Raw genomic sequence first — 7,811 nt, 5'->3', positions numbered from 1 at the left:
CGGAAAGAGAAACTCTCAAGACCAGTGATTCAATCTTCAGCTAGTTGTGTCAACTACCAATGCATGACTGACGCATCATTAAAAGCAAAAGAATACAAAAAGTTAATTCCAAGAGCTGCAAACTGTAAACACGTATATATGTGAAAGAAAATCTGATATTAACTTTTCAATATAGGTGAAACTAGGTGCTTTAATATTTTCAAAACGTTCAGAATTTGTCCAAAGGTTTTTTTTAACCTAATGTTATGTCATTATGATTCTAATTGTAATACGCTCTCTTATTCTTTGTCATTTTAAAGCAATGCATTCCTTTCTTCCTATAGTTAACGTATTTCCTATTTTGTAACCAAAAAGAGAAGCTTTCCATTTTGTACAATTTCCGCAAGAGCGATGGGAAGTTTTCCTGAGATGAGAACGAACATTTGATTTGGAAAAATGAATTCATGCTATATTTTACAAGGTCATTGTGAGCAGAGATTTTAAAACAGAGCAATGCCACATTGAATACTGTCTAGTTTTACCTTGGCCTTTGCTGTTATATATTCTGTTTTATAAACTTTTTTAAAAAAAGACCACCACAGCTGCCTCGTTTTAAAAACCGAGATCTTACTCGTGACAGTTAATCAATAAGCAACAAACGAAAAGTAATAACGCACGACTTGAGAAATACTGTTTTCATTCGTAGCCTGAGACTGGGGTTTGCCAATGTGTTAAGATCAATCAGTCTTCCCCCTCAGATTGAACCTGCATCCAAATCTGTAAATGTAGCGTATGCGGAACGTTGTGGTGTTTGCGGGTGGGGTACAAGGGCAGGGGGGAGACAGCGACGTTTTCTGGATCTCCTAAGAATGCAGAAAGGCAAAAGGAGAGAGAAAACCTGGACTAAAGATGGGAAATATCCGAGCGAGGCAATCATTTTGATGCTAAGGAAATGGCAGGTGCTCTGAATGTGCTCCAGCTGATCCAGCTCAGTGCTAAATCTTCTCATGCAGAGGCAGAATGATGAAGAGACAAGCAAGCACCCTAAATCCTGGCCAGAGCGATTCTGCTACATAGCAAAAATTGATGAATTTCAGCGCTAGGAAGATGCATCTTTGCTACAGCATCATTCCCTTTCCCACAGAGAACAAGCAAGGAGAAACATGGTTTTGTGAGGGTCGTTTTTTGCTTTGTCAAAGGACGAGGGAGAAGAAGCACCAAAACTTTTAAACTGATGTTTGGAAATGATAAACTTACGCGAACAGGTTGTGCCGGCACTATATCGCAGATACCTTCGGGCAGCTTTCCCTGGGTAGATGACAACTAAATTGCTTTTTGTGGCCCTGCCCTTTAATAGCTACTCCTCTGCTTTCACTGTGTAGTCTCGCTCTTGCTACTCATCTCGGTTGCTAAAATTAATTAGGATATAAACACACCTAGAAAGCCTGTAAAACTTCATTTATGCCTGCAATATAAAACAGAACATTTGGCAATGTTAATTGAAATGATAAAAAGGTTTGTAAGACATCAAGCACTCGTGAAGTCAGTCCTCCCTACCTTGGTTTAATGACACAGTAAATGCTTGCTTTTCTGGATATGATTATAGTTTTAAACAATAAAGAGTGAGCAAATTCCATTATCTGATGTCAAGGAACCCTCCAGAGAAGATAAAAATGCAGTTAATAAACAAGATTACTTTCCAATGGCAATTGCTCCGTAATAGAAAATGCACTTTCTAACCTTCTACTTTAGGATGCTAATCAGTTCATCAGTTCAGTCCCATCTGAGTCGCTGGCAGCAGTTTTTCCTCCCATTGGGACAAAGGTAAACGCAAGGTTTCTGTTGAGGTAAAGGAAGAAAGGAAGCAAACAGTAAAACTGCCTTATTTCATTTGGAAGGGATTGCTTTAGGCAATTATGCACCTGCAGCACGGATCCTGTTAACAACCAGCATAAAGAGCCTACAGTTGGTCTATTGAGCCTTTTTTTTGTTTAAAGGAAGTTGAAATACTATATTTTTGTGTATCTACCAAAGCAGGGAATGATTTCCACGTTCAGCGATGGGCATGATTCGAACGCACCTCTGTCTTTGGTTAAGTATTGATCTGTTACGTGCTCCGGTGTCACCTGGCGTCAATCACTCCTCAATCAGTATACTTCTAGGACTGTTGACAAAACTCAAAGGTCTTACTTTCCCTTCACTACAGAATCTTATATTTCATTGCTCGTTTAGTAATTAATAGCAAATTAAATACTGCTGTGGCATTTTCCCTTAATTCCCTATTGTGCGCAGCCTATATTTTCCCTCCTCGGAACATTTGCTTTAATAGTAAGCAGGATGCACTCACCCCAAAATTGAATATTCAAGGTATATAACTTTTTTTCCAAAGTATAAGAGTATCCTATTAGCAGTGATTTTCCTGCTGATAATAACTTTAGTTTTTATAATTGTTATTGTGATATTTGAGTACTTTGCTGGTTTACGAAGATGTATATGAAAAGTACTTTTTCTTTCTCCTCTTGATCTGCAAAAATACTTACTTTTGCCCTGTATTTATCATCTTTTCTTCTTAGCTGTGTAATACTCCTAGATGCTTTGAAAGCAGACTTGGTCTGACATTCAAGCATAGCTGTAGCTGGAATTAGCACGTCTCAGCTTTTTCCTTTACCCCTTTTGCCCAAGATTAAATGCCTTTAGGAAAGGAGATTATTTATGTTATCTCAGAAAAAGTTATTTGGAAAAAAAAAAAAAAAAACAACAACCCACCATGCTTCAGAAAACTGTGCCTGTGAGAGAAGACTAAGAGAATAGCGATTGGTGAAATTTCATTCGTTATTAGGAACAAAAATTAGGTTACTTCCACTTTATGTTACTGCAGCGATGGATGTCAACAGAAAAGAAGCTCAACCTAGTATGTTCAGGACAAGTTTTCATAACCTGGTTACAGCGAGGATAGACTCTGGAAGCTGCGTTCTCTGCATATTCGAGGCTAATGTTCTGGCAGTCTGTGAAAACGATGGCTAGGATGAAATGGGCAACTTAAATTGAACTTAATGGGGTAACTTAAATGAACTTAGAATCGATCACGGAAAAAGCATTGCATGAATTGGGTGCTAAAGAACTAAAAGGCAGCATAATTGGTAATGAGTGATTTGATACGGTAAAACTTACAGGTCGTCAGAGGAGCTTGATGTTTTGGACATCACAAATGTTGCTGATAACTCCGGTGCAATGTGTTTAGAGGTCTGTCAAGTCTTTCATTTGGTATTGCCATAAATTCTTTTTAAATAGCATGAAACCAAGTTACTTACTGAATAGATTAAAAGCAAGTTTAAAAAAAGATCACCTCACTAACTACAGTGGCATTTCATTGTAGCAGCGGGGGGAATTTTCTGCAGTTCTGAAGAGATCTGTCCAGGATGCCCCAACAGAATTTATTGGATTTGTGACTGGCTTGGAAGATACCTGGCTGGGTGACACCTTTATTTCTGTTGCTTTTGATAACTCCTTTCTTTTCAAAGACTGAGTTTTAAGGCTTAGTTTGCATATCCACTCAGAATGCGCTAATACGTAAAAGGTTGATCGCAAAGACTACAGTTGCAAAATATTCAGACTTTATTACCATGCCTTTATGCTAATAGTTGGTTTAGACCACAACTCGGGTGGCCAGTTTTGAACACGAGCTGTGAAGCTGTGGCTGCCCCATCCCTGGAGGTGTTCGAGGCCGGGTTGGACGGGGCTTGGAGCAGCCTGGGCTGGTGGGAGGTGTCCCTGCCCAGGGCAGAGGGGTGGAAGTAGATGAGCTTTAAGGTCCCTTCCAACCCAAACCTTTCTAGGATTTTTGGAGCCAGCTGGATTGATTATGAATTGGTGATGCTGCCAGGTAAAGTCAGGGGTCTCCTCCTTATTTTAGGGACCAGCTTGTGATTGCTTGGCTGGGAGGGACAGGAGCGCTATCACTGCCCAAAGCAAATACTGGCTGTAGAGCCCCAGCATACCAATAAATCTTTGTGCTCAACTTAAAGCCCGAACAACCCACCAAAAACTGCATCCAATTATGTTTATAATAATCGTTTATTACTTTGTATCCCCCTGCTCAGCATGAACTCAGGCCACAACCTCTGTATTGCGTGTTACTGAACAGCGTGTTAAGAGGAACGGCGACAAACACTGACAATGTGAATGTTGTGTTTCCATTTTATTCTCATCAGATTTGTAGCTTGCGCTTTAGTTTATAAACCATTATATGTTGCGGAATCCAGCACAACCCCACAGCCTGTTCTTTTGTGTTTCCATCACATACACTTCTCTTCTTTCTCCAAAACAACTTAGCTGACTTTAAACAAGCTTCTCTTAGTCTTTGAAACAGAAGCTCACCTGCTGGCAAGAATGTAAGGAACTTTGCAGAAAAAAACCAACCGTGGCAGATTGACTGCTAGCAATTACTTAGAGCTGCTTGTCATACAGCAGATAATACAACTCATTCTGTCTTTTGCATACGGAGAATTTGCTGTCGTTTTGTTAAGGTTCTTAATAAAAAAATTCACCCTAATCCAGAGGCAGAAGCTCCAAATTCGGTGAAGTACTGCACACAGCCTTGCTGTACTACTTAAGGCTAAAAAGGCTCCTGCAAATGCAGGGATCTGGAAACAGGCTAGAGAGATTTTCCCAACTAGCTTCCAAGGTATTAAGAGAAGTCTGAGCCTGGAGGGTAAATCTTCCTGTAATGCAGCCAGTGGCTGGAAGTCTCTGTCTCCATTTTCCTCTTCAGCTGACCCTTTCCAGTTGATACTGGAAGGCTTGCTTCAAACTAAAGGCGGGTTTTTTTCATTGGAAGGTCTTGAGGACAGCAGCGTGTGTCTGTAATTCATACGGGGCCCTGTTCCTCTGTGCTGTGCTGGCTAATACGCAGGGTTATTGTTAGCTTCATAAGCCACTCTTACAGGCAGTTAGTGTAACTTCTGTCCACATTCTTGCTTGGGTAATTTGGTTTGCCATCCCAGCGTGGCCAAGACTAAACGTTCCCTGTAACGACGTCATTCCCACTGTGAAGAGCTGAGATTGCGTAGCAGTGGAGTTATGGGGTGCTGGGAGGTATCCGTACTAAGACGTTTGTTGAATTTATAAGTAAATGCCCCACAAACGATGAATGTTATTTCCAGCCAGGAATTAGGTGCTGGGTTTGACAAAACTTTTTAAGGATTTCTACTGGCTGCATGCATTCTGGAGACCAAAATGGTATCTCCTTGGCATTCTCCCGTCTCTGTTCTCAGCAACATCTGATCCTCTCTGTAGCGCACTGAAGAGTAGTGACTTCTGTTGATAAAGTCAAAGACGCATCTGTAAGATTGTTCACAATGATGTTCCTTCTGCAGGACTACCAGGAGTACAGAAATCAGTAAAAACCTCTTTTGACTTAGCAGATGCCTCTTTGTAGTCAACAACACAGTGTCGTTATATTTAGAGTGTTCTTTCAAGCTACAACCCACTGTATTGATTTATTTTAAACAAATGCTTTCAATTAAGTCAATGCATTTTTCCCTCACCTCCCACTTTCCCTGAAGTTAGGCTGATTTGTATGACACACCGTTACTTTTATTAGCAGATCATAAAACATGCACTCTCTCAAAGGAAAAGCTGTGCCTCCATTCCATAGGCACTTAAGTGCCCTATAAACAAAACGGAGATGGGGTCTTGGTCACCATTAAAATTACTCCGACTGAAGTGATTAATTACCCCAAAATAAGGAATTCTTACAAGATCTTTGCTTGTTTGAAGCTGTACTCGTGTAAGGATTATACTGCAGTATGCTTTTTATTCCAACTTACATCAGCTTTTGGGAACTAATTCCCAGATCAGTTAGGCGTTCGGGCACAGAGAATAAAATTTAACTACTGTTGCATCTGAGATCCAACCAATTACACAAAAATGTGAACAAAAGCAGCACAAGAACACAAAAGTGTTCAAGCATCCATTATAAACAGTTCCAATTTCCTTTTTAAATGTCAAGTACAAAATATATATTTTACATGCAAATAACACTGGAGTGTTGTTGCTAATATACTCCTGAAATTTCATTTTCTTAGCATGACCTTTCTTGCTAACAATAACTTACATTCTAATTAAATCTGTGGCCATTTTCATTTCATGCCAAATATCCCCATGCTGTATATTACTGAACTTTTGTGTCAGGAAAGAAAGTTTAAGGTCACAGGCTTAAATACTTACTTGAGTTAAACTTTCTAAATAACACATGGAAGAAATTACATGTGTGTGCTGTCCCTGCTGGTTTGTAGAAACAGGTCTTTTTAGGTTTAAAACACCTTCTCTTTCACTAAACTCCGTATGTCAGGATGAGAGTGAAGAATTTGGCAAGGATTTAGCTTCACTTGAAATACTCTGTCTTTACTTTTTGGTACTTACAGGTCTAGTGCTGCTTCACTAACACCTAAGGCTACTCTCTGTCTCAGTAATGAAGAACAACATTCTGACTTTCTTTCCCAGGAAAAAAAACATTGTGACAGCTCTGCATTCAAAAGCAGAGGGGGCAGATTGCATTCCGGTGTAAGTGATTACAATCTGGTGAAAAGTCGATTGGGGCTTTTGAGGATATACACCCTTATTCAGATGGAAAATAGTACATTAGTCTGTCAGGAAATTCAGGCTTGTTCATGCATGGACGCTGCTTTTACTGTTGAATGGTCTCTCTGAGATGAATCCAGAATGTCACTTTGAGCGCGTTCCCCTGAAGGAAGGAGATAGAGAAGATGCGTAATGAGAACCTGCCCAGCTCCCTTTCCCCAGACACACACACGCGCTCTTCGCTTCTGCGCTGCCACAGACACGCTATCGGTTATTGCTGGGATTTAACAAATAAGCTTTTCTGAGCTCTAGGAGACCCTGAAATCAAAACTTGGTTTTTTTTCTGTAGGTTTCTGTCATGCTCTTATTTTTCATATCGTTTCATTATGCATTCCCAATTCTCACCCCAGCCCCAAGCTTAGCAGCAGAAAGTTGATAATTTAGACACCCATGGAGCATAAGGAACAAAGATGTATTTTAGAATTAGGTCTTGGCAGCTCAGTCTCCCTGTTGGAGCTCACAGCATTTCTTAAAGGCTGTCTAATCCTTCGGGTTAGCTCCTGCGTATCGGATGGGGAGCTTGGACCTCGCCTTTGGTATTGAAATAATCCCAGGCTCTGAAGCGGACCAGAGCTAGAAACTCTGGTTTAAGCTTTCTGTTAATTGACTTTTAGCTTTGAGACACATGCGAGCTGTAAAATTCTGTGTAGGTGTTTGCAGAGACTTGGGAGGAAAATATATTTAGTTCTGACTCTAAAGAGCCACAAAAGTATACAGATCTAGACTTTCTAGGTTGGTTATAGTGCACTTGGGGAGTTATTTGGAAAGGACTTTTTGACACTGACCTCTGAGATCAGCAGAGATTGAAGGGGAGAAAGAATGAATTCCTGGAGGCAGAGGATCTTTGTCATAATTACTTCATTGTTTATTGGCCTTTAAATAGTACGTTGACAGTGATGGTTGTCTTGTACTAAGTTGAAATGCTACAGTTGCTGTCTGTTAGTATAGCAGAATGACAAATCAAGGAATAAGTGGAAATTATCTGTCATGTCTTAACTGAATAAATGTCTTCCTCGAGGTTTTAAACAGCCATGAAATTTGGATGGAGGGGGGTTTAGGTATCAAATGAGTTTATTATATGGCTGAATGTCCTTCTTACAGTGTCTTGGGTATTACAGGTATAGTTTTATAAATACTCTATCACTGACTTCAGTGACAGATGGCCTGAGGGCAAGTAACTTTACAATATG

This window comes from Chroicocephalus ridibundus, chromosome 5 (genome assembly GCF_963924245.1).
Source record: "Chroicocephalus ridibundus chromosome 5, bChrRid1.1, whole genome shotgun sequence".
NCBI classification, from domain to species: domain Eukaryota; kingdom Metazoa; phylum Chordata; class Aves; order Charadriiformes; family Laridae; genus Chroicocephalus; species Chroicocephalus ridibundus.
Note: the sequence above shows the minus strand (reverse complement) of the source record.